Here is a 12,898-nt window from a genome sequence, read left to right on the forward strand (position 1 = left end):
TAATCCTATCGTTATGTGTTTCTAGAATTTTCATGCTTCCGCTCACTCTTATTCTATTATTTTTCATGAATCTATTACCCTTGTATTAAAGAGAAGAATTGAAGTGGTAGTGTTGAGACTTTCTGCCTATATTAACTTATATTTTAACTACATCGGCTTATTGATTGCATGATTAAATATTGTAGTTTGGTCCATAATTTTTTGGAATAATGAATTAAAAGGACTAGTGTGGCTTTTGCATTGAAATTTGATATGGTTACCAAATTTGGATATTTTGTTGATGTAGACCTTAAGCCAAGTTGTCTATATGACCAAATCCTTTTCTTCTATGGTGAAAAGGGATGCCTTGTTTGTCGTAATAATCACCAAAAGAATGAATTTTTGTTAGCTATTTGCATTTTGTTTAGCAAATATATAGTGAATGGTCATTGTTTAGCCAAATTCTCATCAATGCATATGTATCTTATTTTATTGTGATCTGATTAGAAGATTTTGTAAATTTCATTCACCGCTCTAGAACAATAATTTGATAAATTTTCCTATCTCCAATTTTGATGAAATTATTTCATGTTATGTTATATAATGAATTCTATATATGCAAAAATTTTCATGTCTTTTGGACAAAAAAATGGATTTATGGTAAATTTTTAAGTATGATACCATGTTGTTGGAATTCTGCAGACTTCTGCAGAATAGTGTGTTTGTAATATTATTTTGATATATTTATGTAATTTATAAATTATTGAAATTTTAGTATGATATACATTGAGATATTTATTTCAAATCTGGAAAGTTTGACGAGCATTGGTTTGAAAATGAATTATTGATGAATTTTTAATCTCGGGATTGTTCTGCAGAATTTATGCGGTGTCTGCAGAAAATTCCATTTTGATTTTATTTTTAGCCCACTTTTAAAATCGAAAAAATCATGTAATTTTGCGTGACAATAAATTTACATGTCTACTTTATTTCTGGAAATTTTCATACACATTGGAGGAAGATTGAAGTTTTGGTGAATTATTTAGTCTCGGGTGTGTACTGCAGAATGTTTTCCGTTTCTGCAGCACATCCCATTTCTAATTTGATTTTAGTACACTTGTTAAACCTCAAAAATTATGAAATTTTGGAATATGTCAGATCAATATGTTTACTTCGTATTTGAAAATTTTCATGACAATCTAACTAGAATTGATTTTTGAGTGAATTTGCAAACTAAAGTAGTATTGCTGAATATTTTTTTTTTTTGGAATTTCGAAAACATTTCTGAATTATTGTTTTTAGGGATTTGTGCAGTATCAATTATTGACATGTTTAATTGGTCCTATTTGTTCTTATCTTATGCAAATTCTCAAAACTAATGACTTTGGTTGTACCATATATTGGGCCTCGATATTTTGGCTTCATTATTGAGCCCATGATTTATGTAAGAGGACGAAACTCTTATTCTATAAAAGGGATCCACCTCACCTTCACTAAGGGGAGAAAGAAGGAGAGTCTCACATCCAGAGACACAACATCACTCTCATACAATTCTCCTCACAACAATAGAGGGCAATACCCTCTCAGCCAAATAGGGAGCAAAAAGGCAAGGGCTGCATCCACAGAGAGCTCCCTTCCCGATCTATTGTAATCTAGACATTCATAAAGTGAAATGGAATCAACATCAGTGTGGACGTAGCCCAAACATTGGGGTGAACCACGATACATCTTTGTGTTCTTGTGCGTTTGTGTGATTCACGGTCGGATTTATGTTGGTCCAAGATCCACCAGATTTTGTGCATCAACATTTGGCGCCGTCTATGGGAAACGACACGAAAAGTTATGTTGGTTCTCTTTCAGTTTTTTCATCTCACCATTGTGAAACCTCACCACAATATCCACCGTGAATCTGCAAAACCCAAGAAACCTTCTCAATTATAAAACCCCCATTCTGCCTACCATTACTTTGATTTCTCTACCCAGCAAACCCAGAAGACCTAGCACAGTACAAGTCTGTCACCATTTCACTCAATTCGGTACCTTTCTGAGCTCTTATCCTCTATTGGGATTTCAATGTCGGGTTCATACGCTTCTTTCCGGTGAGGGCGCTCTCGCCGCACCTGAGAATGCTGCCGGATGTGGAGAGCCAGTACTTGACGGAGCTATTGGCGGAGCACCAAAAGCTCGGGCCTTTCGCGCAGGTCCTCCTCATATGCAGCCGCCTCTTGAATCAAAGAGTTTTCTACCTACGCCACGATCCTCAACTCCTCGCTCTACACCGTCGACGGCGGCTAGCGCGCTGTCCTTTTCGACCATTTCCGTAGAGTCATCGACGACACCGTCGGCGAAGGCACCCACTTCCTGATCCCATGGCTTTAGAAGCCCTACATCTTCAACATCCGCACCCGGCCCCACACCTTCTCCTTTGTCTCTGGCACCAAGGATCTCCAGATGGTGAATCTCACCCTCTGTGTACTCTCGTGCCTCGAGGTCGCTCAACTCCTTTAGATCTTCAAAACCTTAGGGCTCGAATGCGATGAGAAGGTCCTCACGGTCGAGGCAGTCGTTGAGCAGGAACAACAATAGTATCAGTGACGAACCGATCACTGATCTCATAACCAAGTTACATCAACTTTTTCTTGAGATTCGCAACAGGCATTCCACAGAGATCACAGGAGCAACAATACATACTACATATACTCTGATCTTATAAACTATTCGATCAGCGCAAATTGTGTCTCTACAACCTCCTTTACACTCCCGGACTTTTCGAGAGTTTGGGCAGCAACATCACTTCCACTCTCAGTCCTCATTCTCCTATCCTTTCTCTCTTTTGCTCAAACTATTCTCAAAGGTCCATCAATGGCGGGTCGTGGCGAAGCTTGGGGATCCGGAGCCGCTAACAAGGCCACATCGCAGTTCGGTAAGGCCAGTTTGCAATTCCCTGTCAGTCGTATTGCTCGTTTCTTGAAAGCAAGAAAGTACGCCGAATGTGTCGGTGCCGGAGCTCTAGTCTACCTCGCTGCTGTCCTTGAATACCTTGCCACTGAGGTCAACGAATGGTTTCGACCGGAAAGGCTCAAAGGATTCTAACCCAAGTTTTCGACAGAAACCCAATCGGACAAGATAAGGACTCCCTCTTCTCTTACTTATCATTTGTTTATTTAATAGTTTATTATTTATCTTTAATCATTTCTAACCATCACATGCATTCTGTGATAGTTTATTATTTATCTTTAATCATTCCTGATCATTACATGCGCATTCTACAAAACAACTTGTTTATTTAATCCAACATTATTATTATTAGTCACATGCGCACCATACAGAATAACCTCACAAAGGAAAAATGAGCCTATGTGCTTGGACACCCTTGAGCTCGAACCTCGACTCATGGATCCAACTCAAGGACCCTACAGATGGCCCCGACTTGATAACCTTACGTATGACCCTGACTCAAAGACTCGATTTATGGACCCGATCCGCGAATCCGACACATAGACCCAATATGCGAACGGGACAAGCGGACCCGAGTTATGTCAAGAATCAACTCATAATGAGCGCACGCTGACGTCGAGTCCATACTCGTAACGAGGAACGCCACAAGCCTAGCTGCCTCACAACGAGCACCGCCTCTAGCTGAGCAACCGCCTCGCCGAGAGCATCGCCTCTAGTCGAGCAGCCTTGCAACGTGTGCTACCTCTAGCTGAGTATTGCTTGATGTTAAGCACCGTCTCATGTCGAGTACCAGTTCTGGACGACATCTAGTCACTTCAGCCCGTACATGGATTGGATTTGAAGTCTCCAACCAAAAAACTCTCTTGACTGAAGACTTGGGGGACTCCTGTTGTACCATATATTGGGCCTCGATATTTGAGCTTCATTATTGAGCCCATGATTTATGTAAGAGGGGGAAATCCTTACTCTATAAAAGGAATCCTCATCACCTTCACTAAGGGGAGAAAGAATGAGAGTCTCACATCCAAAGACACAACATCACTCTCATACAATTCTCCTCACAATAATAGAGGGCAATACCTTCTGAGCCAAACAGAGAGCAAAATGGCAAGGGCTGTATCCACAGAGAGCTCTCTTCTCGATCTATTGTAATTCATACATTCATACAGTGAAATGGAATCAACATCAGTGTGGACATAGCCCAAACATTGGGGTGAACCACGATACATATTTGTGTTCTTGTGTGTTTGTGTGATTCACGGTTGGCTTTATGTTGGTCTAAGATCCACCAGATTTTGTGCATCAACAACTTTTATTAGGCAACACTGATTAAATTTAGTTGAAAAGAATGTATTGGTTTATTTTGCTCAAACCAATATTATGTTTGGTCATCAATTTTGATTATGATGATCATTGTCTTTTAAGACAAAAATTGGAAAGTAACATCAGTTTACTAATTGATCATTTTGGTCCCTATCGAATAACTGAATAGTTATGTTTCCTCTTTCGAGAACTTTATTGTTCAATGTCAATAACGACATATTCTTGTGACTGATTTAATCTTTTGAGAATCATTGAATATCCAACAAAACGGTTATTTAATACTGTTCTAAAGGATTATTTTGAAAAGTCAGAATTCAAATTTATATGGTGAATAATTTTGTCCCAAAGGGAATTTTAGGAAATCATTTACGACTATAAATTAATATTATAGCAACATAAAGTACTTCTAACATATTTTTATCTGGCCAAAGCTGTTGAAGTTATATGTATTTTGTGTATTTTATGTTTTGGCTAGCTATGTAGGTATTTTATTTGCATGATTAGTTTCTGCCCAAAGGTGTAACAATCATGCAATTTGCAATTGGTTTGATCCTCCACAACTCGACTACTTCCATGATGAATCTTGCATAATCGAGAATGAATAGGTAAATTTGCCAATTTTTTGCCTTAATTTTCTATGAGTTCTAAATTGGATTAAAATTATTGTTGAAAATTTGATGTTATTGAGATATCTAAGCGTTTCTTTTAATCAATTTTGTTTTAGATTAAAACATAAATATTGAGTTTGGATTCTCTTATTAGGTTTCATTTTAATTTATGACCTAATCTTGAACACATATGTGTCACATCCTAGCCCGGGGCAGAACACTTCCTAGGCCCGCTCCACCACTGTAGCACGATATTGTCCGCTTTGGGCTTACCATTCCCTCACGGTTTTGTTTTTGGGAACTCACGAGCAACTTCCCAGTGGGTCACCCATCATGGGAGTGCTCTGGCCACCTTCTCGCTTAACTTCTGAGTTCCAACGGAACTAAAAGCCAATGAGCTCTCAAAAGGCCTCGTGCTAGGTAGGGATGAGAATATACATTTAAGGATCACTCCCCTGGGCGATGTGGAATGTTACATATGTGAGTCTTCTCTCATACACTAAAATAAAATAAAATTTGTAGTCATTGCATAAGTTTTTATTTATGGAACTTTTTAATTCTAACCTACTTTAAAATATAAAAAATAATAAATTTTTTTTTATGTATTTGATTTTTATTAATTCAACTAACCTATATTTTGGTATATGGAAACCACTTTCTCTAGTGTTTAATCTTGCAATTTTGAGTGTTTACCCAAGTGGAAGAAATAATGTATTATGAGCCTCGCACTCATCAATTTTGCATGCTTTTAATGGTCATAGTTTTGATAGATAAAATGTACATTATCATACTAGTTTATATTTTATATATGCAACTAATCTTGCAAGAAATTCAAGAAGGGTTAATGAGTATATTCTGCTCAAAAGTGTTTTGCTTATTAATTCTTGTTTGTTGTTCAAGAAATTGGACTTGTGATTTATATGATATTGATGGATAATTAATCTGCTCAAAAGTGTTTTCTTATTCAGTACAACTATAAATCAATGTATAGTGAAGCATGGAATTGACATGATTGTATATACTTCATCTGCTCAAAAGTGTTGAAGCTATATACGTTTGCCCTTGTATTTTATGTTTTAGCTATGCAAACCTAATATAATTAGTTTTTGTCCAAAGATGATTCTAGAATTATATGTTTTTGATGTAGTAAGAAAACATTTAGTTAAAGTTTTCTATTTCTGTCAAATGTTAGATGAACAAAAATAACCAAATGATTTTGTATAGTTTTTCAGTCACAAGAGTCATTTCCATACATATATCTAGAATAAAGATGTTGAGCTCACAAATTTTATATTTTAGATCCCATGACTAATGTTTTGCTAATGGGAGTATTTGAAAGGTATCTATTTCATTTTGTAGACATTTACAAAGTTTTTTTTTACTCTCTTAATCAGTGGGAGTAATAATAATTTATATAATTTTGTCTCTTTTAATAAGTGGGAGTAAGAGATTACCTTTTGTGTTAAGAATTTGAAGTGTTAGTGACTGATTTTTTTTAAGAGTTTTTGTTTAAGTTTTGTTCATAAGTTTAATAAGAGGTCATAATTTTGTAAATAATATGTTGTATTTTACTTGTCCTCTTATCATATTATAAATTGACAGAAAATATGAGCCATGCTTGCATGAGGCTCAGTTTAGGAGTTGATCTTTTGCTTATCAACCTGAATTTAACGAATGATCTCAAGCAACATTGTGCTCGTAATTTGATATTCGTGGTAATAGAGTAAACATGTAGAAGCAATTACATGTTATTTTTTATAATCCAATATTTAAACTACTAGTGACAAGTTGTTAAAGGTATAGTTGCAAATTTTGTGGGACTCAGTGATCACCTACCACTTAGCCAAATAAGGATTATGTTCTTGGACACTCAAGTGGGAGAATGTAAGTTGTGAGTGTCAAAGAACATGTGCTTCCTATTTCTTGACATACAGTAACTTGGTAAATTCGAGTTAATAGTTGAGAAAATTATGGAGCCTTATTTGGTTAGGTTTAGGAGTCCTTATTTAGTGCAATTAATTATGAAAACCTTATTTAGTTGACAAAGAATTCGTTACCATTTTGGACTATAATGAAATCCTAATTGATTTGGAATATCCCTTTAATCATCTAATAGGCTGGATTAAAGGGATGAGCATCTATATATTAGGAGGTCCCTGCACTCACATCATTATCCTATTCTAGTGCAAAACCTTATTTCGGTGCACAAGGACTCTCGGCTGCTAGAGTGTAGAAGTTCCTCCTTGAAACCCTAGCAGTCATGGCTTCTTCTTCCTCTGCTTTGGAAGATAAGTTTATTTCCCTTTAATTGTTTGATTGTTTTATTGTCGTTATATTTGTTATATCTGAGATCCTAGTAACTTGTTGATTTTCAGATTACTTCTTACAGTAGTACTAATCACTACGTGTACATCCTGGCCCTGAGCGCAAATGGGATGTAAAACGGACCACCGTTTTCATCTCGACTCCCTGATCACCACCATACTCGCTGTTTTGTGAGATTCATGGTGGAGAAGCTTGAACACGAGAGCTTAGAAACGGACAAGCATTTTCGACGAAATTCTCGTTGTTACCGGTGAAGGTAAGTCTTCTAACCACCACAAATCGTTCTAGTTTGTTCAGTAGATAAAGATTCATGTATGGTTTGTGTTGATTGGCTTCCTTTCGAAGAAAATTTAAGAAAAATGGTTTTTCTGCAATTCCAACAAGTTGCAGAGCAACGACGAGGCTTTTTCGGACGAAATCTCGTTGGGTTGCACGAGATTGAGGTCATCAACCCACTCTTAATCACTCCTATGCTCAGGTTCGAGCATTTCCTGCTCGTATCTACACAAATTCGAAGAGTTCCACAACCTTATTTTCGAGCAGGGACTTCTCAGGATTCTACACCCTCAAATTAGTCTAGGTTGTGAATTTTGGTTGAGTTTGGAACTATGGTTTTTGGAAAATTTTCGGCCAAAAAACCTAGATTCTGGGGAAGTTTCGGTCTACGGACGGCTCCGTAGGCCGAGATGAGGTAGAAGATGACCGAATATTCCGTAACGGCGACTAAATATTCTCTAACGACGTTTTCACTTTCCGTTAACTGAAGGTATATTTCTTCCCTGAATATTGTTTCATGCCAACTGCATATTTTGTAACGGTGATTGAAATATTCCACGGTCGGTGCGTGCAGCCATGTGACAGTTACCAGCCGGCGTGTGAACCTTGTTTTAAGTACTTCCAATCCCTGTTTTGAGCAAACAAAAGGAATTTCGAGTCTTTTTCTCAGTATTTATGAGTTTTGAGTAATTTAATGATTTGTATAGTGGTTTCACATTTAGGAGAGACTTATTCCGAGGAGATTAGAGATTAGGCAAAACAAGATGGCTCTGACCCAACGACGTATCAATGAGTATGTTTTGTTTTCAAACTATATTGTATAGTTATAGTTTCCATAATGGCTTTTATGAAGTGTTTTTATATCATGTCGTGCTTTTATTTATAAATATAAGTGCTAGTGATGATGTTGAGATTTATGAAATTATGATGGCATGATCCTACATATTTGAACTGCTCATCATGCATGAGTGCACCGGTGTCTATAGTACTCATTCAGGCCAAGACCAACTTCACGTGTATCTTCACATTAAACCATTATGCTCACATTGGATCTATTATAGGTAACCTATACTCGTTGCTTTTGCATCTAGGACTCGTATATGACGCGCTTACCACTATCTTCATGTGTATGTAGTACTCGAACTTATATTATTACACCCAACCTATTCATGTAGCTACTTTCTACATAGACTTGTGTGTCTGCATTTTTTTATGAGCACATTGTGTTACATTTATTGTGTTATCCATGATTCACCTGTATCCTTAGCATAGCTGCTTTTATACATTTCACTTTGGTTTTTCATACTTATTTGTAGTATGATTTTGAAAACTATATGAGTTTTACAGTGAGGGATCAATATGTTACGAAAGCAAAGGTTTTAACAAGTCTTTATATTTATGCCCACTTACACTTTTTTGCTTCCCCCCCCCCCTCCAGGACTTAGTAGCTGGATTATGTGGCAAGGGATCGTTGGCAGATTCTAACATCCACTTCCGAAAATGTTGGAAATTTATTTCTTGTTAGTTGTTGTGTACTTAATATCCATCCTACTCAGAATGAGAATATTCTTATTTTTAATGCACTTTTATCTATGCTCTGGTATTGCATGCATTTGTAATAAGGATTCTTCCACATTGCGCACTATCACTCCTAGATTAAATTAGTTTTAAACTTTGTTTTTTAATTTACTTGTACTTTTTACACACTAATTAAATATTATGGCTTCGTCAGCTTTCAAGTGTCGGCCAATATGTCTTGATTTTGGTGTCCACTTGAATATTTAGGTCGAAGTCTGTCAGCTATATATATATATATATATATATATATATATATATATATATATATGACGGCACATATTTTCAGTAATTTAGTTGTTAGACTGTACTGATAGGCTGTTTAGAATGTTCTGTGTCAGTTCAATTATTTTTTAAGAAAATATTTAGTCAAATTCATAGTTATACTATATTCAGAACCATTAATTAAATTAGTTTATGAAAATTGTTAGTTTATCTCGTGCTGCATACGTGATGAGTAGTTGGAGACCGAGTCAGTTCTACAGTGTTTAAAGAATTTTAGAATTGAACCGTGACCTCTCGTTCTAGATTCCTTCATTTTACTCCTTGTTATTTTCATCAATAATTTGCCAATTTAGTGCCTAAATTATTACTGAATAAAAATTAAATCTTTAAACTAATTAAAATCTGTCAATTACATTTTTAATATAAATTCGAATATATTCTATTCAATCTTTTGTCAATTTAAGTCACATAACTTGCATATAATACGCTTTGAAAGGTAGATTGTATTAACATATACAAAGTTATGGGAAATATGTTTTCGGGAAAAAAAAAGTGTACGGGGTTAAATTAGAGAGTAGCAACCAATATGCAACGTTAAGGGCTTATAGGCACCAAAATGATGATTTACCCTCTAAAATGTGTCATGCAAGTCACATAACTTAAGTTGATGAAAAATTAGATAGAATAACTTTGAATATAATAAAGCAAAATTTAATGAATTTACGAACGTCTTTTAGTGGAAAAAATAATTTAGGGACTTAATTTTCACTCAAATGATAATTCAGAAAACAAATTAGTAGTACATAACAATTTTTGACTTATTTAATTAAGCTGATCATAATATGGTTGAAGCTCAAGGTTTGCCCTGTCATCCTCATCTCTTGAACTATATATATACTGACCGAACTGGTTAAGGCTTGGAAAAACACTAGAACACCATAAACTTAAACTAGAAATCCATAAAACGTGCCAAGAAAAGGAGAATAAAAATCAAGAAAACCACTATTTGACTACTTTACTTGTACAACTATAGTCTATTCTAGGAGAGGCGGCATTATTACTCTAAAGGGAAGAAAAATAGGGCTAAACCACAAAGTAGGCCAGTTATGATGTATTGAATTCAACACAAATATAATATGTCATCGCTATCCATGTAAATCGAATATGAAATCTCACTTACTAGTAAGGAGGAGCCACTAGACTGTAATATTAGTTTAACTAATATGTAACCATTAAACTAGGGTCCAGACACTCAAGAAATTTACCTTTATCTTCTAGGCGGGGAATGCTTATTCTAGGGTCTGTCCGCAGATATAGCCAATGTCGAGAACCATTAAGAAATAGACTAGCGATGTATTAAGTTAACATATACCGTGATTTCGTCTTCTACATGGAAGAAGAAAAATATGAGGAAGAGAGCAGCCTAGCATGAGAGAGAAGAGCTTGTCACGTCGCCAAGGCGTGACTGCCTGAGAACTCAACTAGGGTTTTTCTGATTTTTATCGTGTAATAAACCTCTTTACTCTTTAGGATCGAGGCTGCAGGCAAATCATCCTTGGCTACCAAACAAGGCTCCTTCTTCCATGTTTGACATCTCTTCCATTGAAATATGATCATTCTACAATGGAGGTATGCCACTGTGGTCGGATGAAGCCTCTATTGATCAGTATTTATAGCTGATGGGCATACAATTGTTCGATTCGGATTCCCAGAGAGTTATCAGCTCATACGCTAGCTCTCATCAATTTGCCTTAAACAGAAATTCTTTATATTTTTTCTTCTTTTTAATGAAATGAACCAAACCAGATAATCCACAGTTATGAAATTAGAATATATATGATCCCAATGCCACACTATGTCCACTGATTTCACAAAGATAGTATGCGGTGGGGCCTGTAGCTCTGGTAATAGAACACTTATCATCACAAATCTATGGTAAGTACTCATGGGAACTTTTGAAAAGTAGCCAAATTAATTTGATCTTGCTATAGACTTTTTAACCGTTTGTGTTGATTTTTACACTTCTAGAATTTTAACTATTTGAATGGGTTCAAGCACCATTGACGGGCCTCGAGGCTAGGGTAGTTCGAGCACTATCTAAAGGACGTCTCGAGGACTCGAGTATTACTCAAGGTGCCTTGAGTGACATAAATTTCAAATGGTGGGATTGATCGAGAATCATTTGAAATATGCAAATTCGGCAATAAAGTCTAAGCATTTTTGTAATGAAAAAAATGATATGGTTTGAACCTTAATTTCAATCTCTTGTCACTTTACATACAAAAATCTAATGTACCAATTTCACAAGAATCAAATACTGGAGCTAATATCTAGTAGCATGCATTGGTGGATCCAAGGGTCCTCCTGTGTCCCGGGACTCTACGGAAGTCAGGAAACATAGGGAGAAAGTCGTCAGAGGACCCTATAGCCAACAAATTGTTCGATGAAATGGCTCTTAGGCAGGCCTTGCCAAGTGATGTTCAATAGGCCTTAGAACAAGCCTTGGCAGATGCTGCTTGTATTAGGCTTTCGAAGTTGTTGATAGAATTATGGAGATAACTACATTCCTACTAAGTGTTCGACTAAATGACTCAACAGAAAAAATGAAATTTTTTGGGCGCTCTATAAGCTTGAGTCTTTTACACTAGAATCCAACAAAGTTAAATTCTTGAATCCACCACTGTTGGTAGCGATGCTTCGTGTAAACCTTAGTTGCATCAAGTTTATTTCATGTACCATATTTTTCCATCTCACCTTATGGGAACTTGATTCCACACTCATGCATATTGGTCCATTTCAGATGCCCATGCACCTAAAAATAAAGTCAATGGGATTTCCACTAAAAAAAGTTTTTCGTTGATGACTTTGTGTTTGAGGCTCACATGACGCGTATATGTGGTCTTTTTTCCCATGTCTTCTCTTTTCCAATTTGTGCTCATATACTTTTATTCATCTGAGGTTCCTGTATATATGCTTTAAAAATATTGCATCAATTCTTGTGAACGTTGATAATGAAGCATGCAATCCTCATATATTGGGGTTTTGAGCATTTGCTAGAAAATTCCTTTTAATTGACTCTTCATTCACCTAAAACTTGTTAAATACACAACACATTCTGTTTAATTAATACTCTACATTTTTTTTTGTTTTTTTGTCAAAAGAATACTCTTCATTTTGTTGAATATCCCGCGGGCTAAAAACATCTTACATTTACTTTTTAAATTAATAATTATCTTAATACAACCACTTTACTTAGCCATGCCTACATCCCATACTCTCCACATAAAGTTTTAGCATGTTCTTTTACACCCTTTCAACATTATATCTTCTGAAACTATGCTTGAAAATATTTGCCAAAGAGTTGGTAACAAATGCTTGAGAGAAAGATTCTTACGTATTTTTTCTGAAACTATGCTTGAAATATTTACCAAAGAGTACGTAACAAATGGTTGAAAGTAAGAATCTTACATATTTGTCTAATTGGATGCTTTATTAATCAACATAAGATAATACATATGATATCATAAAACTATTCATACTTAGGATTAGGGCAGCATCTTTATGAAAAACAATTTTGAAAGGCATGAAAAATACAAGCACTGGAAACAGCCAGCAGTTGGTGGATATAA

Source organism: Malus sylvestris, chromosome 3 (genome assembly GCF_916048215.2).
Source record: "Malus sylvestris chromosome 3, drMalSylv7.2, whole genome shotgun sequence".
Classification (NCBI taxonomy): Eukaryota; Viridiplantae; Streptophyta; class Magnoliopsida; order Rosales; family Rosaceae; genus Malus; species Malus sylvestris.